Source organism: Dermacentor silvarum, chromosome 1 (assembly GCF_013339745.2).
Source record: "Dermacentor silvarum isolate Dsil-2018 chromosome 1, BIME_Dsil_1.4, whole genome shotgun sequence".
Taxonomy (NCBI): Eukaryota; Metazoa; Arthropoda; class Arachnida; order Ixodida; family Ixodidae; genus Dermacentor; species Dermacentor silvarum.
This window is the reverse complement of record NC_051154.1, coordinates 288,101,706-288,126,214: the sequence shown is the minus strand read 5'-3', so window position 1 is coordinate 288,126,214 and position 24,509 is coordinate 288,101,706. Positions and strand designations below refer to the sequence as shown.

The 24,509-nt window shown below is 48.6% G+C and overlaps 12 non-coding genes and 1 pseudogene across 12 annotated transcripts; all 13 read left to right on the top strand.

Annotated features, from left to right (window-relative positions):
• Positions 1–1,292: 1,292 nt before the first annotated feature.
• Positions 1,293–1,366, top strand: Trnan-guu (transfer RNA asparagine (anticodon GUU)). The gene has a single exon. It is a non-coding gene; the product is annotated as a tRNA-Asn (tRNA).
• Positions 1,367–1,454: 88 nt separating this feature from the next.
• Positions 1,455–1,528, top strand: Trnan-guu (transfer RNA asparagine (anticodon GUU)). The gene has a single exon. It is a non-coding gene; the product is annotated as a tRNA-Asn (tRNA).
• Positions 1,529–1,616: 88 nt separating this feature from the next.
• Positions 1,617–1,690, top strand: Trnan-guu (transfer RNA asparagine (anticodon GUU)). Its single transcript has one exon. It is a non-coding gene; the product is annotated as a tRNA-Asn (tRNA).
• A 5,805-nt stretch (positions 1,691–7,495) lies between these two features.
• Positions 7,496–7,569, top strand: Trnan-guu (transfer RNA asparagine (anticodon GUU)). Its single transcript has one exon. It is a non-coding gene; the product is annotated as a tRNA-Asn (tRNA).
• A 5,048-nt stretch (positions 7,570–12,617) lies between these two features.
• Trnan-guu (transfer RNA asparagine (anticodon GUU)) lies at positions 12,618–12,691 on the top strand. The gene has a single exon. It is a non-coding gene; the product is annotated as a tRNA-Asn (tRNA).
• An 87-nt stretch (positions 12,692–12,778) lies between these two features.
• Positions 12,779–12,852, top strand: Trnan-guu (transfer RNA asparagine (anticodon GUU)). Its single transcript has one exon. It is a non-coding gene; the product is annotated as a tRNA-Asn (tRNA).
• Positions 12,853–12,939: 87 nt separating this feature from the next.
• Trnan-guu (transfer RNA asparagine (anticodon GUU)) lies at positions 12,940–13,013 on the top strand. Its single transcript has one exon. It is a non-coding gene; the product is annotated as a tRNA-Asn (tRNA).
• A 109-nt stretch (positions 13,014–13,122) lies between these two features.
• On the top strand, positions 13,123–24,125 carry LOC119441470 (uncharacterized; annotated as a pseudogene).
• Positions 18,084–18,165, top strand: Trnas-uga (transfer RNA serine (anticodon UGA)). Its single transcript has one exon. It is a non-coding gene; the product is annotated as a tRNA-Ser (tRNA).
• Trnas-uga (transfer RNA serine (anticodon UGA)) lies at positions 23,068–23,149 on the top strand. Its single transcript has one exon. It is a non-coding gene; the product is annotated as a tRNA-Ser (tRNA).
• Positions 23,225–23,306, top strand: Trnas-uga (transfer RNA serine (anticodon UGA)). The gene has a single exon. It is a non-coding gene; the product is annotated as a tRNA-Ser (tRNA).
• Positions 24,126–24,183: 58 nt separating the features above from the next.
• On the top strand, positions 24,184–24,266 carry Trnas-uga (transfer RNA serine (anticodon UGA)). The gene has a single exon. It is a non-coding gene; the product is annotated as a tRNA-Ser (tRNA).
• A 75-nt stretch (positions 24,267–24,341) lies between these two features.
• On the top strand, positions 24,342–24,423 carry Trnas-uga (transfer RNA serine (anticodon UGA)). Its single transcript has one exon. It is a non-coding gene; the product is annotated as a tRNA-Ser (tRNA).
• The last annotated feature ends 86 nt before the right edge of the window (positions 24,424–24,509 follow it).

Sequence of the window (24,509 nt, the reverse complement as noted above, 5' to 3'; positions counted from 1 at the left end):
GCTCGCCGCACCGTCTCTTATCTCCACACGGCTCTGACCTTTATGAGCCGTGCATTCGCGGCTCAGTTCCTGTTGAAGCGATAGACCGCACGTACCTTCGCCCGCAGCGGCGTATGCTTGCTGCCAGCGTTTTGACAGTCGTTGTCTGCAGTCATTCAGTGTGATCTCTTCATGTTTGTTTGTGCGCGCTCACACCACGCTTGTTCATTCATTAGTAATAGTCGGGTCACATTTTCCAACGCACGCTACACATGTAATGCTGCCCGGATCGGCAGTGCAGCGCTACAGGTGTGTCCCTTCGCACGCGCGCTGCCCACGGGAAGCGCTTCTCATCAACACCACCGTTTCACACGCGCCTTCTCGTGGTCATCGAGTCTCTCTTCATGTCGGTCTACTTACGGCGCAGCACACCTGCTTACTTAATCAGCTCATGTTTACTACAATTTATATTGTTACCAAAGCCGCTCACCTTACTTCGTATGACATTGCTGTGTTGCTATCGCATTCATTGCTTCGCCCTTAGGGCGAAACTGTGACATTTTTTTTCTTTCGAGTATTTATCCGGTGTGAAAAGAAAGACATTATATAAAGATGTGTGCGATATTGTATTTCCAGTGCCATTATACAGAGCGATATACAGTGGAGGACCAGGACAGGATGTCATTAAACGGTTGAAAAGAATGGAGGTGCCTACTGGGGCAAAAACATTCTTTTTTAGGCTACACACAGGAACACTGTCAGTGAAGACGTTCATGGAAGAACGCGGCTTCCTTGTACCATGGGGCCCACACTGCTTGATTTGCAAGCAACCTGAAACTGTAGATCATGTGTTCTTGCATTGCTGGGAAGGGGTGTACTTCTGGGACGTCCTAAAACGGACAATCAAGAAGGAGTTTCCGTTGAATCCGCATGGGATCAGGTACTTACCGATTGAGAATGAGGACGGGGTTCCATACGACCTAATTATGCTCAATGGTCTCCACTGTTTATGGCGGGCACGAATGGCTGGGTACCATTGCGACCCAGATGCTAGGCCTGCTCGTACTTATTTTCGAGAAAGTATGTCTCGTTTCATTGAAATTAAGAAAATGCAAGATTGTGTACCCGATTGGCTGTCGAGGATAGAACCTCTGACAGCTTTAAAAGAATTTTAGTTTGACAACGCCAGTCCATGTTGGGCGGATGGCTTTCATGTTTTTCAGTATGTTCTGTGGGTGTTCTTTTTGTGATGTCTGTTTCTATACTGTGTGCATTGTACATTGTCAAAGACCGGTAATAAAAAAAAAAAAGCCGCCTCCGTGGCGCAATCGGCTAGCGCGTTCGGCTGTTAACCGAAAGGTTGGAGGTTCGAACCCTCCCGGGGGCGAAGCTTCTCCTTTTTGATGCTTTTTTGCTGTATTTATTCTGGTAGATTTTCTGTAGCAAGTGCGTGGTGGGGAGAGCGCCGAGAAGCCGCCTCCGTGGCGCAATCGGATAGCGCGTTCGGCTGTTAACCGAAAGGTTGGAGGTTCGAGCCCTCCCGGGGGCGAAGCTTCTCATTTTTGATGCTTTTTTGCTGTATTTATTCTGGTAGATTTTCTGTAGCAAGTGCGTGGTGGGGAGAGCGCCGAGCAGCCGCCTCCGTGGCGCAATCGGATAGCGCGTTCGGCTGTTAACCGAAAGGTTGGACGTTCGAGCCCTCCCGGGGGCGAAGCTTCTCCTTTTTGATGCTTTTTTGCTGTATTTATTCTGGTAGATTTTCTGTAGCAAGTGCGTGGTGGGGAGAGCGCCGAGCAGCCGCCTCCGTGGCGCAACGATGGAATTCCATAGAAATGGCATCCAACGACGGCAGCCCAGAGGATGGTTTTCGCTGCGCAGTGCCAGCAAACGTGAGTGTGCCGCTTGTAGTGTGCAAAGATTGTCGTCGGTCCTTTTTTTCTTCATGGCATAATGAATCCCACAGATATCATGATACGAGTGGGTAGTATTAATGTAACGGGCCTTGGGTCTAAACGAAAACAGTACCATCTAAGCAGACTGCTTATGGAAACTGATTTTGATATTATCGCCGTGCAGGAAACTAAAGTCGAAAGTGAAGAAGGAACGGACCGTATGGTAGATGCGTTTCAGCCAAGGTATTATGTGTGTGTATCAGATTCTGTTGGTAAAGCTGGTGGGTGCGCCCTTTTTATTCGGAGTGCACTGAACGTAGGTATTGAAAATGATGTGTGTGATGTTAATGGCCGTCAAATAGTGTGCGACTTTGTGAATGGAGTGGTGAAGTGGCGAGCGATATGTGTTTACGCACCTAACAAAGGATGCGAGCGCAAGGTGTTCTTTGAAGGCCTTAAAAGTCAATTGAATTGTCAAAGCAACATTTTATTGATGGGAGACTTCAACTGTGTTTGCTATGCTGAGGACCGAGTGCTAAGCCCTACGGTACGCGACGCCAGCGCGGAATTTTTAGCCACGAGTATAAGCGAAGGCCATTTGGTTGATGTGGGATATGTGATGAGATATGGCGCGACTCCATAGTACACGCATTTTCAAGGAGCCAGCCACGCACGGTTGGATAGGATATACATGACAGCTGACTTGATTACAATGTGTAGCAGCTATGAGGTCAAATCTGTGTGTTTCAGCGACCACTGTTTAGTTATGTTGGCGTTGGGACCAAGAAAACCAAAATTTAACTGGGCGTTGTGGAAGTTAAATTCCAAACTGCTAGATGACGAACCTTTCGTTAAGAAAGTTAACCGTAACATTCAGAACCTTTTAGAGAAGGACTGTAAAAGTATTGCGGAAGCATGGGAATGTTTCAAGCAGGAAACGAAGTTATTGGCAATGGAAAGATCATGCACATTACGCCGGGAGGAAAAAAGAAAAGAAAAAGAGTTACAATGCCAACTTGACTTCTACCAAACTATGGAAAGTTCTTGCCCAGGTATCTTTGCGAAGGGAATAAAAGAAGTAAAAGCTCAGTTAGAAAGCGTTGATCAAGAAAAGTATCGAGGTGCGGTTATACGTGCGCGCGCAGAAAGATTATGGTGCGGTGAAAATCCGACAAAAAGAGCGCTTTCGGACGAAAAGAGCTACGCTTCCCGAAACGAGATAAGAGCCATCACATATCGAAACGAAATTGTTCGAGAGAACGAATACATTCTGCGGGCTTTTCATGAGCATTACAGCGAGTTGTTAGGCACTGAACGAGAGCTTGCGGAAGGATTCGAGAATGAGTTTTTGAAGCTTCTTCCAAAGTTGGATGACGATGTAAGGCTGAATCTCGAGCAGCCAATTACTGTCGCTGAAATAGAACACGCCATAAATGAGTTAGCGGTAGATAAATCGCCAGGCCCTGACGGATTAGGCGCAGCGTTTTATAAGGCTTTTAAAAAGCATATGGCAATAATTTTACATGAGGTAAATAATGAGGCATATGAGAAGCAAGTACTACCACCGTCCTTTCATGAGAGTCATGTAGTATTAATACCCAAGAGTGACGACCCTCAAACTTTACTTTCGGTGCGCGCATATCGCCCTATTAGCCTTACAAATACGGACTACAAAATATACACAAAAGTTCTCGGGAGGCGACTACAGTCGGTCATACAGAAGTTAGTAGGACCACATCAGACGTGTGGAATAAAACGACGGTCTATTATGACTAACATTCACGTGGCACGAACGGTCCTCGAGTGTTGCGATGCCTTTTCAGAGAAGGTCGCAATACTACAGTTAGATTTGGAAAAGGCCTTCGATTGGGTGGCGCATGAAATCCTTTTTCTTCTACTTGAACATGTGAATGTTTGATCTGTGTTGACAGGTGTTAAAATGTGCTATGATCGAATAGTTTCTAAGATTATAATTAATAAGACAATAACGGAAGGTATACAGCTCAAATCTTCTGTGAGACAGGGATGTTGTTTGTCGCCGTTCCTTTTTGCATTATACTTGGAGCCTTTCTGTTTAAAGGTGCTTTCGTGTAGCGATATCGTAGGTTATAGGGTAGGTTCAAGTGAAATAAAGCTACTAGCATACGCAGATGATGTAGCAGTGTTTTGTAGCGATAAAGACAGCGTCACTAAAGCGGTAGACTTGGCAAGAAATTTCTGTAAAATGTCGGGGAGTGTTATTAATTGGGGAAAATCAGTAGGACTATTGCACGGGGCTTGGGAAGACATTCCCACTGAAATAGAAAGTGTACATTGGACGTCTTCGCCTATGAGGTATCTCGGTGTACCGCTACAGCATTTCAGGGACACGAAAGACTACTGGAAAGAGCAATGCGCAGAAGTGAAGGAAAAAACAAAAAAAGTTTGGTGGAAGGGACCTTTCCATGTTCACGAGAGCAACAGTATGCAACCTCTTTCTTGTCGCTAAGATTTGGTTCGTACTACAGGTCCTCTGCGCATCTAGAACGAGCATACAAAAAATTCACCGGTAATTTGCCGTCTTTATCTGGGGATCTGTGTGGGAGCGTACGAGCCGTACCAATTTGTTCACCTTAGTTAAGCAAGGTGGCCTTGGCCTAGCTCACTTGTTCTTGAGGCAAGTGGTTTCGCGATTTCTGTTTTTGCGCGATCAAAAAAATGTTTTTCTGTTAACTGTGTTTCAAGAACGTCTGAGTGACGTTTTACCAAATTATATTGTGTCAACTCAACTAGCGAGAACAAATATTATCAAGGGCTTTCTACGTGAAGTTGTATGGGCCTACCAATTTTTGTGCGCGCGTTTTTCTTTAGAGTACTTGAGTAGTGTTAAGCGCAAAAAGCTATACAAAGATGTTGTTGAGATATGTCTGCCCCTACCAATTTATAGGACCAAATTTTGTATAGAAAGTGGAGCAAATGTGTTAAAAAGGGTAAAGCGGATGCCCGTGCGCTCGTCAGCCAAGTCCTTTTTCTTTCAACTTCACAGTGAAACGTTACCGGTTAAGCCATGGCTCGAAGAGAAAGGACTGTTTGTAGCATGGTAAGTTAACTGTTTAAGATGCAGAAAACCAGAAACAATAGAACACATTTTTCTGGACTGCTCCGACGCAGTGTTCTTGTGGGACGTTCTTAAACGTACATTAAAGAAGGAACTACCGGTGACGCCGTACGGAATCCGCTTTCTCCCCACATCTAATGATAATGGAGTGCCTCGTGATAAGTTCATGTTATTGTGTCTTCATAGTCTATGGAAGACACGAATGGCGGTACGTCATGAGCATATTAAAATCCAGTCTGCAAAGGAAAACTTTATAGAGAGCATGGTCCTAATGCGAGAAGTGTACATGGCAAGAAACGAGGACAATGAATGGATTTCAGTATTAGATGAACTGGCATCTACCAAGTGCTTTTAAATACCTAGCGTCAGCCTAAGTGTGGCAGGCGCTTTTAAATTTCTTTATATTGTTTTCTTGACATGATCGGGTTCCGCGCCGGACTCTCGACGCAGGATGCAATGAAACTAATCAAGCATCAGATCGTGGACGGCCGTTCCAGAGACGTCAAGGCTCTGCTCGGTCTGGACCTCGAGAAGGCTTTCGACAACGTGCTCCACGCCTTTATCGTCAAGACCATTTCAGACCTAGGTCTCGGTTCCAGATTCCACAGCTACGTAAGCTCTTTTTTTTCGGACAGGAAGGCCAATCTTCGCATTGGAGACTTCCGCTCCGAAGATGTGCCCCTCAGAGCACGGGGCACTCCTCAGGGCGCCGTAATCTCCCCCACACTATTTAACATCTGTATGATTGGTCTTTCCGAGAGGTTGGCATGCGTTGAGGACGTCAAGCACACCATCTACGCCGACGACATTACCATCTGGTGCGCCGGGGGATGCGAGGGCAGAGTCGAAGAAGCCATGCAGGAGGCGATCGACGTGATCGAGGAGTATCTCCGCCCCACCGGACTTCCGTGCTCCCCCGCCAAGTCGGAGCTTCTGCTTTACAGAAAAGAGAAGGGAAGAAGACCGAACGATTGGAAGCCAGTATCCGAAAGCAAGATCTGTCTTCACACTTGTGATGGAGGGGTGATACCCAGGGTCGACGTCATTCGGGTCCTGGGCATGTTTGTCGAATTCAACGGCGGGAACGGAACGGCTCTCCGCAAGATCATCGCAAAGACGGACAACGCCTTCCGCCTCGTTCGCAGAATCGCAAACAGACACAGAGGCATGAAGGAAGCCAATCTCCTCACCCTTATCAACGCCTTCGTATTATGCCACTTCACGTACACGATTTCTATGCACAACTGGCTCAGAGCGGAGCGAGACAAGCTCAATGCTCTCATCCGCAAAGTAGTCAAAAGGGCTCTCGGGCTACCCATTACGACCCATACCGAAGATCTCCTCAAGCTGGGGGTACACAACACCGCCGAGGAGATTGCCGAAGCCCAAGAACGTGCGCAACTCGCTCGCCTGACCACCACAGCGGCAGGTAAACGCATCATCGAGGAGCTGGGTTACCCTCCTGTGGTATCTTCGAGGGTCAGTACCCCGATCCCTAGGTGCATTCGAAACAAGTTCGAAGTGGCCCCCGTGCCTCGAAACGTCCATCCCGTCCACAACGAGGGCAGACGCAAGGCGAGAGCAGTAGCAATTCTGAAACAGATCTGTCAACAAGGCATCAGAGCACGCTTCGTCGACGCCGCGGAGTACAGCGATGGAAAGACCTTTGCCGTCGTCGTGGTCGACTCCAGCGGCAAGCTTTCCAATAGCGCTTCAATTCGCACTTCAGACCCCGAAGTCGCCGAGCAAGCCGCCATCGCCCTCGCCCTGCTAGACGGTCGTGGGTCTGAGATCTACAGCGATTCCAAAACGGCAGTTAGGGCTTTTCAGAAGGGTCGCATCGCCGAGCAGGCTGCTCGTCTTCTTAGCGTCTCCAATCCGGATGCTCTCACGCATCATTCGATTCACTGGTTTCCCGCTCACGTAGGGTCGGTCGAGGGTGCTCCCCCGAACCTCAATGAGTCTGCTCACGAGGCTGCGCGCGACCTCACCGACCGCGCTTCCTCTGTAAGGAGAGCCGACACCCCTCCCCCCTACGGCCACAGGGATGCTCCCGATACTCACAACGAGGTGACAAAATTTTCTACATGTCCAGAAGGGTCTTTCCACCCCCTCACCCCAAATTGAATAGGGCGCAAGCTGTTTCGCTTAGACTTTTACAGACCGGCACATATCCGTGTCTGGCCGTTCTGCACGAAGTTTACCCTGACGTATATCGCGACGACGCCTGCCCATCCTGTGGGCAGACCTCCACTCTAGCACACATGCTCTGGGAGTGCGGGTCGAGATACCCCAAGTTCAGCAAGGATGAGTGGGACTCGCTTCTGCGTAGCCCCGCTCTAGACAAGCAAATCCTGGCTGTCCGGTGTGCCCGCGACCGGGCTGGTGGGCTAGACCTGCCGGTCCCGACGTGGGACTAGCCGGGTGCGCGATGAGTTCGCGTCCTCGCCGGACCTGTAATAAAAGTTATTTCACTCACTCACTCATCTGTAAATGTGTTGCAAACCGGCAATAAAGAAAATAAAAAGCCTCCGTGGCGCAATCGGCTAGCGCGTTCGGCTGTTAACCGAAAGGTTGGAGGTTCGAGCCCTCCCGGGGGTGAAGCTTCTCCTTTTGATGCTTTTTTGTTGTATTTATTCTGGTAGATTTTCTGTAGCAAGTGCGTGGTGGGGAGAGCGCCGAGCAGCCACCTCCGTGGGATTCGGCTTTCTGCCGCGCTAGCGAGCGGACGTGTCGAACATGAGCTCCATACAAGAATGACCATACAAGAGCGGCTTCAGCGGCCCAGCAGGGCCACGGTACCAGGAATTTTGGCTCAGAAGACCCGGATTATCAAGTTTTGCTGCCTCAACTGCCTACAGGTCGGATTGTTTTAAATACATTGTTTTTACATGCTGATGTGCGTGCCAGGCCGTATCGGGTGGAGCAATTCCGCGACGCACTGGCTAGCTTAGGCGTACTGCCGGATGTTATCGCACTAGGGGCGTATCAAATGAGCCACGTTTGGGCAGTGACTTTCAAGAGCGATGAAGGTGTCAAAAGGCTTGCAAGCGCCAAGGAAGTAAAAGTGAATGAACATCGGTGCATTGTTGTTGATCCAACAAACCAGGCCGTGCGGCTGAAGCAGCATTGGATGTTACACAACGTGACGGACGAGGACATACGCACCGCCCTTTCACCGTATGGGAAGGTCATGGACGTCGTCCGGGAGAAATGGCGTGTCCACGGAGTGCAAGATAAAGCATCCTCAACGCCTGCGGTGTCGTTGGTTTTGAAGACGGGTATGACCGTGGAAGACCTGCCTCATCAACTTCGTGTCGCTGGTGAGCAGGCCTTAGTTGTTTTACCAGGCAGAGCACCACTTTGCCTGAAATGCCGAAACACCGGTCATGTTCGACGTGACTGTGGCGTCCCGAGATGTGCCGTTTGCCGGCGATACGGCCATGATGAGACGGAGTGTGTTAAGACCTACGCGTCCGTAACGGGACCGGCGCCTCGGGAGGACGTGGCTGACCTGTTAATGGATGAAGCAGACGTGGATGAGTCTTTCCGTGCGCAAGTTCTGCCGGCCGACACATTTGCGATGCTCACTGAGCAGGCTTACATAGCCTCGAAGGTGGCAACTGTAGTAACTACTGAACAGAAAGCTGCAGTGCAGACAAGTGACGGAAAAGGCAAAGAAGAAACGGCCATAGAACTCGCCTCTGCCGGGGCGAGTACAGCAGAGCACGGGCCAGCAACTGCAATGATGGACGTCGCAGACACGAGTGCAAGCAGTGCGGCTACGAAGAGAGCAAGGGACGTAACGAGCGGCCAAGAGGAGGAATTTGACAACGAAACCAAAGACGAACCGCCGCAGAAAACCCAGGCGAGTCGTCGACCGAACATCCCGCCGGACAGACGGACGGCGGCAGAACCGCCTACCTAGGACCTGGCGCCTACTGGGGCGCCCGGACTAGCGACGTCAAGAGATGGGTGCCACTTCAGAATTAGCCTACGCGTACACCGCAAAGGTACGCGTGTGGTTAGAGCGGCTTTTCGTTGAGCATTTGTTTTTGGAAAGTGTTTTACAAAGTGTTGGAATGGTTTGTTCTCCGGCAGCACCTTGGGGGGGGGGGGGGGGGCGATCGGCTTGCTTATACAGACTAATGGCGGTAAAATTAGAGACAGCATTGAGAGTGGCCACTTTAAATGTTCGTGGCCTCGGAGCGCGAAGGAGACAGTATCAACTCAGTCGCTTGTGTATGGAGAAGGAACCCGATGTTGTCGCCTTACAAGAAACTAAGGTCGAAACTCAAGAGCAGACCGATCGCATGGTGACGCCTTTCACGGCGCATTACAATGTGTGCGTATGTCATGCTAATGGTACATCAGGCGGGTGCGCGCTGCTTATACGGAAGAGTGCTGGCATTATTGAAGAACGTGTAACTGTATGTCAAACTGGCCGCATGCTCATTGTCGATTTTTCTTTTTCTGGAGCGTCGTGGCGGCTCATATGCGTTAATGCGCCGAACATTGTGAATGACCGATCGTTGTATTTTGAGTATATAGACCAGTACCTAAAGTGTGACCGCTACATCATATTTCTTGGTGATTTTAATTGTGTCTGTACTGCGGAAGATCGAAACCGAGGGGAACGTGTTCGTGACAAAAGCACTGTCTATTTGAGCTCCCTAATTGACGACCACAACGTAGAAGATGTGGGTCAAATTTTCACTGACGGTACGATTCCGCAGTACACACACATTCAAGGAAACAGCCGAGCAAGGCTGGACAGAGTGTATCTTTCACTAGATTTGATCCCCCTTTGTAACGGTTATGATGTCACACCACTATCGTTCACGGATCATAGCTTAGTGAGCTTCGTGATGGGGGCAAAAGTTAAAAGAACACGATTCAACTGGAACACGTGGAAATTAAACGAAAAGCTGCTTGATGATGAGCCATTTGTGCGCAGAGTAAAGGAAAAGATATTAGACTTGATGACAAACAAGCATGACAATTTTATGGCTGCATGGGAAGAATTTAAGGTCCAAGTTAAGTTAATTGCAATCGAAAGAGGAAGCAGCCGCCAGCATGAAGAACTGCAGAAACAAAGAGAGCTGCAAAGACAGCTAGAATTTCTTTTGAGCGTACAAAATACGGTTCATGATCAGGTTGCGGAAAATGTAAAGAAAGTAAGACATGAACTGGAAGTTATTGACGCAGAGCGATATAAAGCTGCAGTTATACGTGCTCGGAGTGAACGGTTATGGATGGGTGAGATGACAAACAAACGGGCAATGAGCGACGAAAAGCGGCATGCGTCAAGAAATGAGATTAAACAGATACGTTTTCAAAACGAGGTGACGTCAGAAGCTGTTTTAATCGAGAGAGCCTTCGTTGAGCATTATCGGGAATTGTTCGGCAATGGGACACGCTCTCGACTAGGCTTCGACAGCGAATTCATGAGCGAAATGCCAAGGTTGGAAGACGGCGTTAGAGAAAGCCTTGAAATGCCAATAAGTGTACCCGAGATTGAAAGGGCGATAGATGAGTTGCCGTCAGGAAAGTCGCCAGGACCAGACGGCCTAGGCGCCAAGTTTTACAAATCATTCAGTCACGAGTTTTCCTGTATTTTGCACAGACTACTCTCAGAAGCGTACGAAGTTAAAAAAGTGCCACCCTCATTCCGCATGTCACACGTAGTTTTGATTCCAAAAACCGATGACCGGGAAAAGCTTCTTTTAGTAGGCTCATACAGACCGATAAGTCTAACCAACACAGACTAGAAAATATTTATGAAAGTACTGGCTGGGCGATTCCAAAGCGTGATTAAGGAGCTTGTAGGGCCACACCAGACGTGTGGCATTAAAGGCCGTACAATTTTCACCAACACCCACATTGCAAGGAATGTGTTAGAATGTTGTGATGACATTGGGGGTCGGGTGGCAATGTTGCAGCTCGACCTTGCGAACGCCTTCGACCGGGTGTCACATGAGGTGCTTTTCTCTATATTACAGTACTGTAATGTTGGGAACATCATTTTAGAGGGCATTAAAATGGCTTATGAAGAGTGTTCAACGCAGATTGTAATTAATAAATGCCTTAGTTCGAAGGTGCCAGTCCGCTCGTCTGTACGACAAGGCTGTCCTTTGTCCCCATTGCTTTTTGCCGTATACCTCGAACCTTTTTGTTTGGCAGTCATCCATGATGTAAACATACGTGGTTTTAGGCTGCACGCCGCTGAAGTTAAAATGCTAGCCTATGCAGATGACGTCGCCGTCTTTTGTGAAGACAAGGAAAGCGTGATCGAGGCTGTCCGCCTGGCAAGATCTTTCTGCAAGTACACGGGCGCCCAGATAAACTTCGAAAAAAGTGTTGGCATATGGCATGGAAATTGGGACGCGATGCCCACTGATTTCGCCGGAATGCAATGGACTACAGTGCTTCCACTTTATCTAGGTGTGTCCCTTGAGCACTATCAAGACTCCACGCAGTTATGGAGCGGACAAACAGAATTGATGAAAGAAAAGATAAAGGAATGGCAAGGCCGGGGATTATCAGTGTTTGCGCGTGCCTCAGCTTGCAATGTTTTTTTGGTTGCCAAAGTGTGGTATATACTGCAAGTAATGTTCATGTCTCGCGTCAGTGTTCAAAAAGTGCACCGGGTGTTTGCTACCTTTATATGGAATTACACTTGGGAGCGAACCAGCCGTACAAACCTTTTTCGCAGTGTTCGCAGTGGAGGCCTTGGGCTCTCACACTTGTTCATCAGACAGATTGTATCGCGGTTCTTTTTCCTGCGCGATGAACGAAATGCTTTTCTCCGCACTGTCATTCAGGCGAGAATGGCAACAGAACTGCCGGAATTTGTTTTAACTACATCCAGTGTTATCAGTAGAAGAGCGACTGGTTATTATCGTGAAGTAGTTGCGTCTTTTCGAATACTCTGTGCACGGTTTTCGCTGGAGTATTTGTGCTCAGTGAGAAAGAAAAAAACTGTACGTCGATTTGGTTGACACCATGCTACCTACCCCACTGTATAGGATTGTTCACTGTGGAGGCCCAGGAAAAGATGCGCTGAAACGAGTCAAAAGGATGCCTGTAAGACCTGCTGCGAAAACATTTTTTTTTCCAGCTACACACAAACACCCTCCCCGTTAAAGTATGGCTTGAACAGAAAGGAATATTCGTACCATGGACAACCAACTGCTTGCTGTGTACAAAGCCCGAAACAATTGAACATGCCTTCATTGATGGTCGGGACGCAGTATTTCATTGGGATGTCTTGCAGCGCACTCTCAAAAAAGAACTCCCCATAAACCCGTATGGAATTCGATTCCTGCCAGTTGAAAGTGATCAAGGAATACCTTTTGATATGTTCATGCTCCTGGGCCTCCACAGTTTGTGGAAGACGAGAATGGCTGTTCGTCATGCTGACGCCAATGCACGCTCTACGCGAGAGAACTTCATTGAAAGTGTTTCTTTTATACGAGAAGTGTATCGTGCACAGAGTGAACCCGCAGACGGGGTTAGCATTCTTGATGAGCTGGTGTGCCTCAAGAAATTTTAATATGACCATCCCGCCTGACGTGATGTCGGTGCACTGTATATATGCATTTGTATTGTTTCGCTAGTGTCAAAGCAGGCAATAAAGAAAAAAAAAAGCCCCCGTGGCGCAATCTGATAGCGCGTTCGGCTGTTAACCGAAAGGTTGGAGGCTCGAGCCCTCCCGGGGGCGAAGCTTCTCCTTTTGATGCTTTTTTGTTGTATTTATTCTGGTAGATTTTCTGTAGCAAGTGCGTGGTCGGGAGAGCGCCGAGCAGCCGCCTCCGTGGCGCAATCGGATAGCGCGTTCGGCTGTTAACCGAAAGGTTGGAGGTTCGAGCCCTCCCGGGGGCGAAGCTTCTCCTTTTGATGCTTTTTTGTTGTATTTATTCTGGTAGATTTTCTGTAGCAAGTGCGTGGTCGGGAGAGCGCCGAGCAGCCGCCTCCGTGGCGCAATCGGATAGCGCGTTCGGCTGTTAACCGAAAGGTTGGAGGTTCGAGCCCTCCCGGGGGCGAAGCTTCTCCTTTTGATGCTTTTTTGTTGTATTCATTCTGGTAGATTTTCTGTAGCAAGTGCGTGGTGGGGAGAGCGCTGAGCAGCCGCCTCCGTGGCGCAATATTCCACTTCCGGCCGCGAAAGCCTACGGACGTGTTTTCATGTGCTCCAACGGGGCGGTCTTAGCGGCTCAGTCGAGCCGCGGTAACAGGAATGCTGCTATGGATTGCCAAGATTACCAAGTCATTTTGCCGCCTCTGCCTACAGGACCATGCGTAGCCAGCACGCTATTTCTTCACGGAGACGTAAAGGCAAGACCCTACCGAGTTTAGGATTTCCGAGACACGCTGGTTCGCCTGGGAGTGCTCCCCGAGGTTGACGCCTTGGGGGGCCTTCCAGATGAACCACGTGTGGGCAGTTACGTTTAGAAGCCCAGAGGCAATGAAGAAGATGCTGGACCTCGGTGACATTATGGTGAAGGGGCGTCGCTGCCTGGTGGTCAACCCAGACAGCCAGTATGTGCGGCTCAAGATCTACTGGCTTCTGCACAACGTGCAAGATGAGGACGTGCGTGCCGCGCTCGCCCCTTTTGGGAAGGTCACCGAGGTGTTCAAGGAACGGTGGCGCGTTCAAGGCATCACTGATAAAGGTTCGTCAACTCGCACGGTAACCCTGAAGCTCAAATGGGGTGTCACCATTGACGACCTCCCGCACCAACTTCGGATCTCCGGCGTCATGACACTGCTGGTGGTGCCTGGGCGTGCCCCGCTGTGCCTGAGGTGCAACCGCACAGGCCATATCAGGCGAGAGTGTCGCGTGCCACGCTGTGCTATGTGTCGCCGCTTCGGGCATGACGAAAGCTCGTGCGTGCGAACATACGCCAACGTGGCGGGACCAACTGAAAGTGATGAAGTCATCCAGGAGCACACAATGGACGCAGTCGATGCTGAAGAGGCCGCTGGAAGGGACGGATGTGGTGCAAAGCCCCGCTCCGAAGGACGGCACTCGTGAGCCTGAGAAGAATATGGTCACCAAAGAAGTTGCAAAGAAGTCCTCTCCAACTGAAGCCAAAGAAAAGCTTGCCGACAAGGATGACAAGAACAAGACAGTCAACGAGCCTGCCGAATCACTCGGACACACTCCAAGTCCTATGGACACGACGGAACCACTCAAATGAGCAGGTCCGTTAAAACGCCCGCTTGACAATACCGTGGAAAATGACGAAAGATCAACTGAAGCAAGCCACGAAGAACCACTTGCGAAAACACCGACTGGGCGCCGGTTAAGCTTCAAGCCAGCACCCAACATCCCAGCGGACAGAAAAGGGCCAGCGTCGGGACCGACGTGAACCCGCAGCCAGTGTTCGCAGTATGTGGGCGTACTGCGGTGGGGGAGGGGAGGGGGGCGGTGACTCCGAAATTGTTTTTGACCGAGGCTGACATCGAGCTGCCGGATAAGACGACGGAGGATGTGAAGACTGATGTCGCATGCGAACGAAGTGAGTGTCAACTGTGGCCTGTAGTCTGCTTAAGAGAGATTTCGGTCTGACGCGCCTACTCACATTGCCATGGAAATACACCTAGACACAGCATTACGATTTGGTACAATTAATGTTCGAGGCCTTGCAGGAAGGCGCAAGAATACCAGCTTTGTCGCCTGTTCATGGAAAAGAACCTTGACGTAATCGCTGTACAAGAAACAAAAGTCGATAGTGAAGAAGGAACGGATCGAATGCTGGATCCATTTAGGTCACGTTTCTACGTATGTGTGTCCCACGCAGCCGGTACTGTAGGCGGTTGTGCACTATTTCTGAGAAGCGCTTTAGGCTTCTCGGTAGAAAGCGTCTACACAGACGAGGGTGGTCGACTAATTGTTTGCGATGTGTGTTTTGCTGATTTGAAATGGCGGATTATTTGCTTGTATGCACCCAATAAGCTGAACGAGCGCAAGGCTTTCTTTGAAAGTGTTGAAGCCCATTTGCAGTGTGATGAAATTGTTGTTATGATGGGTGATTTCAATTGCGTCTGTAACGTAAAAGACAGGGTTGGAAGCCCGCCTATTCATGATGCAAGTGCGCGGTACTTGAATGTGGCGATAGAAAACTACAATTTAGAGGACGTTGGGGGTGTGATGGCCAATGCAGATACGACACCGTTCACCCATTATCAGCGAAATAGTCACGCCAGGTTGGATCGCGCCTACATATCGGCAGATCTAATACCACTGTGTAATCTATATGAAGTGAGCCATGTTTCCTTTTCTGACCACAGCTTAGTTATTTTTGCTGTTGGCCCGAAAAAGTCGACTGGTTTCAACTGGGAATTGCGGAAATTTAATGTGAAGCTCCTTGAAGATCAATCATTTTTGATCGGCGTTAATGATAGACTTCAAGTATGGTTCAAAACACAACACAAAAGTCATGCAGAAGCGTGGGAGCATTTTAAACAAGAAGTCAAAATGTTCGCTATAGAAAGGTCCGGTGCTTTGCGACGAGAGGAAAAGAAAAAAAGAAGTAGAAATGCAAACCAATCTAAATTTTTATTTATGCCTAGAAAATAATAGCCCTGGAAGGTATACGAAAGAAATAAAGGAAATTAAATCCCAGTTGGAATTAGTCGAAGCTGAAAGATATAAAGGTGCGGTCATACGAGCACGCGCGGAAAAGTTATGGTGCGGCGAACAGCCGACGAAGCGTTCACTCGGTGACGAACGAGCTTATGCCTCGCGGAATGAGATAACAGCCGTAACATATGGCAGTGTGGTTGTACGAGACAAAGAAACCATACGCCGGGCCTTTTATGAGCATTACTGCGAACTGCTAGGGCATGAGCCAATTCGGGAAGAAGGATTTGATAATGAATTCTTGCCACTATTGCCAAGCCTTGAGGGTGAAGTAACGAAAAGGCTTGAAGAATCAATCACTGTCGAAGAAATAAAATGGGCGATTGACGCGCTCAGCTCCGGAAAAACGCCAGGGCCAGACGGTCTCAGCTCCGCTTTCTACCAAGCCTTTAAGCAGGACATAGCCATTCCCTTACATAAAGTAATTACGGAAGCGTATGAGAACTGTGTGCTCCCTCCTTCTTTTCGTCAGAGTCACACGGTGTTGATACCAAAGTCTGAAGACACTCACGCATTGTTGTCGGTACGGGCGTGCCGCCCGACAAGTCTCACAAACACAGATTATAAAATATACACCAAGGTTCTTGCACAGAGACTCCAAAATGTGATACAACAATTAGTAGGGCCCCACCAGACTTGTGGTATAAGAGGACGATCTATTGTCACCAACGTACATGTAGCGAGAACAATATTGGAAAGTTGTGACGCTTTCTCAGATAGGGTGGCACTGTTGCAACTTGACCTGGAGAAAGCGTTCGATAGAGTGTCGCACGAAACACTATTTCTTGTTTTGGAACATGCCAATATAGGTTCTGTTCTTCTGCAAGGTGTTAAAATGTGTTACGATGGGGTATCTACAAAACTAATAGTTAACAGCCAACGGCTATGATAGAAGTTAAGTCCGCTCTGCGCCAAGGATGTGCCTTATCGCCTTTACTTTTTGCCTTATACATTGAACCATTTTGCTTAAAGGTTATTAGTAGTACTATCATAAGGGGATTTTCGATGGCCTCCAGAGAAGTAAAGATTTTAGCCTGCGCGGACGATATCGCCCTATTCTGTCGAGACAAGGAAAGCGTCTCTAATGCAGTAGAGGTAGCAAACAGATTCTGCAAGGTCACCGGAAGTGCGATAAACTGGAGCAAATCATTGGGAATCTGGCATGGTAATTGGAACGATAAAGCAGAATTTTTTTAAAATATGCAGTGGACCGTGACACCTGCGCGGTACCTTGGAGTACCGCTACAACACTACCATGATACAAATGATTATTGGCAAGAAGAAGTAGAGCAAGTTAAAGTTAAAGCAACAAAGTTTGGAGGTAGGAATTTGTCGATTTTCGCGCGATCAACAGTATGCAATCTTTTTCTTTTTGCGAAAATATGGTATGTGCTGCAAGCACTGTGCGTGTCAAGAATGACCATCCAAAAGATACACAGAGCATGCGCTGTTTTTATATGGGGATCCACATGAGAGAGAACCAGTCGCACGAATTTATTTCGATCGGTGAAGTCTAGGGGCCTTGTGTTGGTGCATTTATTTTTGAGGCAAGTTGTCACGAGATTTATTTTCCCGCGAGATCAGAAGGATCCCTTTTTGCGAACAGTGTGCCAAGTACGTTTACGAGATGTGTTACCTCAGTTTATCGTATCCTCAAGATCGGCAAATGGTGCAAGTCTCCGCGGCTTTTTACGGGAGGTAGCTTGGTCCGTGGAATTCTTGTGTGCTCGCTTTTCATTTGATTATCTTGCTATTGTTGGAAGGAAAAAATTGTACAAGGATCTAGTAGATATTTGCATGCCAGTTCCTTTGTACCGTTCTATGTATTCAGCGACCACAGGAGTGGACGTATTGAAGCGAGTGAAACGGATGCCAGTGCGGTCTGGGGTCAAAACTTTCTTCTTCCAACTGCATACTGGAACTCTTCCCGTCAAACCTGGGCTACAACAAAAAAGGCCTTTTTGTGGCGTGGTCCATAAACTGCATCTTGTGTAGGAAACCCGAGAAAATAGAACACATTTTCTTGGATTGCTCGGACGCACTTTTCCTGTGGGACATTATGCAACGTACACTGAAAAAGGATTTACCTGTCACACCGTACGGCATCCGTTTCCTTCCAATTGCGAGTGAAGATGGTGTTCCTTATGACATGTTTATGGCGCTGACTCTACACAGCCTGTGGAAAACGCGCATGGATGTCAGGCATGAACGTCTGGTTATTCGCTCAGCTAGGGAGCATTTTATTGAAAGTATTTTGTTCTTGCGCGAGGCTTGCAATGCACGACTAGCTAAGCCTGAATGGGCAACTTTGTTAGATGTACTCGTCTGTCTAAAGCGTTTTTAACATAGTGCGCCAGCCAATTGACGGCAGGCGTTTATACCACCAGAGCATTGTAAATATCATATTCGCTTCATGTGTATGTGTGTTTCTATCTTTGTCAAAGAACGGCAATAAAGAAAAAAAAATGCAGTCGTGGCCGAGTGGTTAAGGCGATAGACTTGAAATCTATTGGGTTGTACCCGCGCAGGTTCGAATCTTGCCGGCTGCATGCATTGTTTTTCTTTTGTTTCGCCATAATCAGGAATCTGAGCAGCGGAGAGAAAGCTCCTTTTGTTCTTGCAGTCGTAGCCAGATTCTGCTTAGGGCCACCGAGCGTGACGGACGCATGATGACGGGCTCCGTAGGAGCGGCTTCAGCGGCCCAGAGCGGCCGCGGTAACATGAATTTTGCTGCTGACGAGTATCAAGTTGTTTTGCCGAGTTTGCCAACAGGGCGTTTTGTTGTGAACACAGTTTTTTTACATTGTGACATCAGGGCCCGCCCATACCGGGTGGAAGATTTCCGCGATGCGCTCGCCCCGTTATCGCTCCTGCCGGAAGTGGTGGCTCTCGGGGCCTACCGTATGAGCCACGTTTGGGCCGTGACCTTCAAGGACAACGAAGCCGTGATGAAGATAGTCAGCGTTGGTGAGCTGCAGGTCAAAAAGGGCCGATGCCTCGTCATTGACCCCGCCAACCAGGATGTGCGCTTGAATGTGCATTGGCACGCTGAAGTTGAAGCCGGGCGTAATGCTGGACGATCTCCCACATCAGGTGAGCGTCGCCGGCGAGCTGGCTGTAGTGGTTGTGCCGCGCAGGGCCCCTCTCTGCCTACGCTGCCGCGGAACGGGCCATATTCGTCGCGACTGCCGCATACCGCGGTGTGGTGCGTGCCGACGCTTCGGTCACGAAGAGAGTCAGTGCGAGCGGACGTACGCTAGCGTGACCGGACCCGTGAGCAACGACGACAACTCCGCCCTACTCATGGACGAGGCGGACATGGAAGACACATCGTCCACGGCTAAGGAAGCAGCTGGCGAGGCGGCAAAGACGGAGGTACGACTTCAGCAACAGGAGCAACATGTCAATGAAGCCGTCGCCACTGAACAACAAGAGCAAGTAGAGGGCACTGTAGCCATGCCGAACCGTGAGGAAGAGAGCCCACCTGATCCGGGAGCGGCCTCCACCGCCCCTGAACAGGAAGACATGGACACCCATACCGGGCTTGCTAACTTGCAGGCGGGGAAACGCCCGCGCGACCAGACCAATAGCCTGGCTACGTTGCAGGACAGCAGCGGCGGAGACGAGCCACCGCCCAAAACGCCAGGTATGAGGAGACCAACCTTGAAGCTGCGGCCGAACATTACGGCCGATTCACGGCAGGCGGGTAAACCGCCTCCGTAGTTCTGTACTGTGCTTAGCTTGAGGCAGGTTGGGGGGTTGGTGAGTGCAATGGCCGTCACCCTGAGCGCTATTCTTTTGGATATGTGTCAGGAACGAGGGCCCAAGTTGCATGTGAGTGTTGCTTTCGAGAGGTCGGGTTGTGTTCCCTTTTGTGGCATTCGACGCGGTTATTGGCACGTCATTATGAATACTCGTCCTTGCGTAACTGTGGTGGGCACCATTCTACCGTGTAGTCATGACAGCTAATATCGAAGGAGCGCTACGTGTAGCCACGTTAAATGTACGAGGGCTCGGTGCAAGAAGGCGGCAATGTCAGCTAAGCCGGCTACTCTTAGATAATGACTTGCATCTTGTGGGAATCCAAGAAACGAAAATAGAGAGCCAAGAACTAACCGACAGAATGGTGTCCAATTTTCGTGCGCACTTTGACGTGTGTGTTTCTCACGCTGTTGGTGGATCAGGTGGTTGCGCTGTATTCATACGAAGAAACTTTGGCATTTGTGTGCAGTCAGTGTTTTCGTGTAAAAGTGGGCGCCTTTTAGTGACTGAATTTTGTTTTTGCGATAAGGATTTCCGTGTCATTTGTGTCTACGCACCGAATATTAAAACAGACCGGCGATCCTTCTTTGAGCGTCTTGAAGAGTACGTAAAATGTGACAAGGTGGTAATACTGCTGGGCGATTTTAACTGTGTATGCACTGCTGACGATCGCGCAAAAGTTTCACGCGTTCGCGATAAGAGTGCTGAATTGCTAAATGCAGTGGTGCATGATTACGACTTGGAAGATATCGGTAGTGTCTTCGGCAGCGGTACCCACCCACAGTTTACGCACTTCCAGTGTGATAGCCACGCTCGGCTAGATAGATTATATGTGTCAGCCGAATTGTTGCCCTTGTGTAGGGAATATGATGTGCAACCCATTGCATATAGCGATCATTGCTTGGTAGCTGCCACCTTTGGGAGAAGACAGATCAAACACACCTTTAACTGGGACCTCTGGAAATTGAACGCGCAGTTGCTGGATGACGATGCTTTCGTTGATGCTGTTGCGAAGGAACTAGAAAGCCTGATTTCAGTCGAATTAGCAAGCTTCGCCATTAAATGGGAAGAATTTAAACAGAAAGTAAAAACAATGGCTATTGAAAGCAGCAGTGTCCTTCGGCATAACCTGAAACAGGCAGAACCGAACCTTCGCCAGCAACTGCAATTTTTCATCAGCATGAAAAGTGTCCAGCCTGGTGTGTATGTTAACGAAATAAAGGAAGTGAAAGCCGAACTCGAAAGGATAGACTCTGAGAAATACAAAGCCGCCGTTGTGCGATCAAGGTCTAAGAAGCTGTGGGCGGGAGAAGCGCCAACAAAACGAGCTCTCTCAGACGAGAAAAGGTACGCATGTCGGAAGGAAATCCGCCAGCTAGCTAAAGGCAATGACATCACGTCCGACAAAAACGACATCAAACAAGGGATCGTCGATCACTTCAAAGCCTTCTTAGGTCAACCACGCGAACCTAAAGGTGGCTACCAGACGGAATTCCTTTCATTGATGCCAAAGCTTGATGAAGAAGTTAAGGCACGGCTAGAACATCCCATTACCCTGAGTGAGATAGAGTGCGCAATAGACGAGTTGGCGCCCGGTAAAGCACCTGGGCCTGATGGCTTAGGGGCTACTTTCTATAAAACGTTTAAGTCAGCGCTGGCTCATGTCCTCCATCTAGTTATCAGCGAAGCGTATGACCGAAAAAGATTGCCCTTGTCTTTCACAACCTCGCATATCGTGCTAATCCGGAAGAGTGATGACGAAAAGAAACGTTTGTTGCCAGGCTCATATCGCCCGATAACTCTAGCCAACGTTGACTATAAAATATTCACGAAAGTTTTAGCGAAACGACTGCAAAGTGTCATCAAAACATTGGTAGAGCCTCACCAGACTTGTGGCATTAAAGGCCGCAGTATTACAACAAATGTACACGTGGTTCGAAGTGTGCTAGAGTGTTGCGACGCGATTGGCGATTACGTCGCGATGATGCACATTGGTTTGGCGAAAGCCTTCCACCTCGTCTCGCACAAGGCTCTACTATGCATACTCGAACATACGAATGTTGGCAGTGTCATAACGGAAGGCGTAACGATGGCGTACAAAGAATGCTCAACGCGAATCATTGTTAATGGGGAGCTCACCGATAGCTTTCGTGTGCTCTCGTCGGTGCGTCAAGGATGCCCGCTTTCGCCCCTTCTGTTTGCTGCTTATCTCGAGCCACTCTGTTTGGCCATTAAAAACAACGACCGCATAGCAGGCTATCGACTACAGGCAGCACACGTTAAAATATTGGCGTATGCAGACGACATCGTGATTCTCTGTACAAATAAAGCCAGCATTAAAGAGGCAACAACTGAAGTCGAAAAATTTTGCGTTTCAGCTGGAGCCCAGATAAATTGGGATAAAAGTTATGGCTTCTGGCATGGGAGTTGGGAAGACGCGCCGGAGACCTTTTCTCGATTGAATTGGTCAAAGTTGCCTACACCGTACCTGGGGGTGCCTCTCGGAAGTTACCGTGAGGCCGAACCGTACTGGCTCGACCAAGCTTCGAGAGCAAAGGAAAAGGCTGACGGTTGGAGAGGAAAGCAATTGTCAATGTTTTCTAGAGCCACTGTTTGCAACCTCTTTTTAGTTTCTAAGATATGGTATGTTATGAATGTGTTGTGTGCTGCGCGGGTAAGCGTACAAAAATTTCACCGCATTTTCGCTACTTTCATTTCGGCCTCTACCTGGGAGAGGACGAGTCGAACAAACTTGTTTCTCCCTGTCAAGAAAGGTGGGCTTGGTCTGGTTCACTTGTTTTTGCGACAAATTATGTCACGCTTTGTGTTTCTGCGGGATCAAAATGATCTTTCTTCGAACAATAGTACAATTACGGCTGGGCAGACTTCTTCCGGGATTCGTTGTTTCGTCGGCTCAGAACATGCCGGGAACTGTGAAAGGATACCTGCGTGAAGTGGTGATGTCATATAGGAGGTTAAATGTGCGTTTCTCACAGCAGTATCTGTCCACCGTTACAAAGAAAAAATTGTACAGAGACCTTGTGGACACGATGCTCCCCGTACCTTTGTACCGCTCGCCACACCGTGGAGGCCCCGGACAGGACGTGCTAAAAAGAGTGAAGAAAATGCCAGTACGGCCATCAACTAAGTCCTTCTTCTTCCAATTACATTCAAACACACTTCCCGTTAAGACCTGGCTTCATAGCAAGGGTATTTTCATCCCCTGGAACACCAACTGCTTTTTATGTAAAAAAAACAGAAACAGTGGAACATGTTTTCCTAGACTGCTGGGACCCGATCTTTCACTGGGACGTTCTGCAGAGAACGCTGAAGAAGCAGTTACCCCTGGACCCGTATGGGATACGCTTTTTGCCTATAGATACCTCAGAGCAAGTACCGTACGACCTCATTATGGTCCTGGGCCTCCACGCTATGTGGAAAACTCGCATGCAATTTGAACATGCAGACTTGGTTGTAATACCGGTGCGAGAACACTTCATTGAGAGTGTTGTTTACGTGAGAGACGCTTACAAATCACTGCCTGATCCACCACAATGGATGTATGTACTCGATGAACTGGTGTCACTGAAAAGATTTTAGTGCTGTGTTGGCCAAAGTGTGGCTGGCACGTTTTATCATTTGTAACCCTTGATTTTGTACGTCGACGACGGCAATAAAGAAAAAAAAAAGCAGTCATGGCCGAGTGGTTAAGGCGATAGACTTGAAATCTATTGGGTGGTACCCGCGCAGGTTCGAATCCTGCCGACTGCGTGCGTTGTTTTTCTTTTGCTTTGCTTCGCCTTAATCAGGAATCTGAGATGCGGAGAGAAAGCGCCTTCTGTTCTTGCAGTCGTGGCCGAGTGGTTAAGGCGAAAGACTTGAAATCTATTGGGTGGTACCCGCGCAGGTTCGAATCCTGCCGACTGCGTGCGTTGTTTTTCTTTTGCTTTGCTTCGCCTTAATCGGGAATCTGAGATGCGGAGAGAAAGCGCCTTCTGTTCTTGCAGTCGTGGCCGAGTATCTTAAAGAAGTAGTCGATAGTGTGCGCTTTCTTTCAGTGCGTTTTTCTTTCGATTATTTATCCGGCGTGAAAAGAAAGACATATAAAGATGTGTGCGATATTGTATTTCCAGTGCCATTGTACAGAGCGATATACAGTGGAGGACCAGGACAGGATGTCCTTAAACGGGTGAAAAGAATGGAGGTGCCTACTGGGGCAAAAACATTCTTTTTTAGGCTACACACAGGAACGCTGTCAGTGAAGACATTCATGGAAGAACGCGGCTTCCTTGTACCATGGGGCCCACACTGCTTGATTTGCAAGCAACCTGAAACTGTAGATCATGTGTTCTTGGATTGCTGGGAAGGTGTCTACTTCTGGGACGTCCTAAAACGGACAATCAAGAAGGAGTTTCCGTTGAATCCGCATGGGATCAGGTACTTACCGATTGAGAGTGAGGACGGGGTTCCATACGACCTAATTATGCTCAATGGCTTCCACTGTTTATGGCGGGCACGAATGGCTGGGTACCATTGCGACCCAGATGCTAGGCCTGCTCGTAGTTATTTTCGAGAAAGTATGTCTCGTTTCATTGAAATTAAGAAAATACAAGATTGTGTACCCGATTGGCTGTCGACGATAGAACCTCTGACAGCTTTAAAAGAATTTTAGTTTGACAACGCCAGTCCATGTTGGGCTGATGGCTTACATGTTTTTCTGTATGTTCTGTAGGTGTTATTTTTGTGATGTCTGTTTCTATACTGAGTGTTCTGTACATTGTCAAAGACCGGCAATAAAAAAAATTGCAGTCGTGGCCGATTGGTTAAGTCGATAGACTTGAAATCTATTGGGTGGTACCCGCGCAAGGTTCGAATCCTGCCGACTGCGTGCATTATTTTTCTTTTGTTTTGCTTCGTCATAATCAGGAATCTTAGCCGCGGAGAGAAAGTGCCTTTTGTTCTTGCTGTCGTGGCCGAGTGGTTAAGGGGATAGACTTGAAATCTGTTGGGTGGTACCCGCGCAGGTTCGAATCCTGCCGACTGCGTGCATTATTTTTCTTTTGTTTTGCTTCGCCTTAATCAGGAATATGAGCCGCGGAGAGAAAGCGCCTTTTGTTCTTGCAGTCGTGGC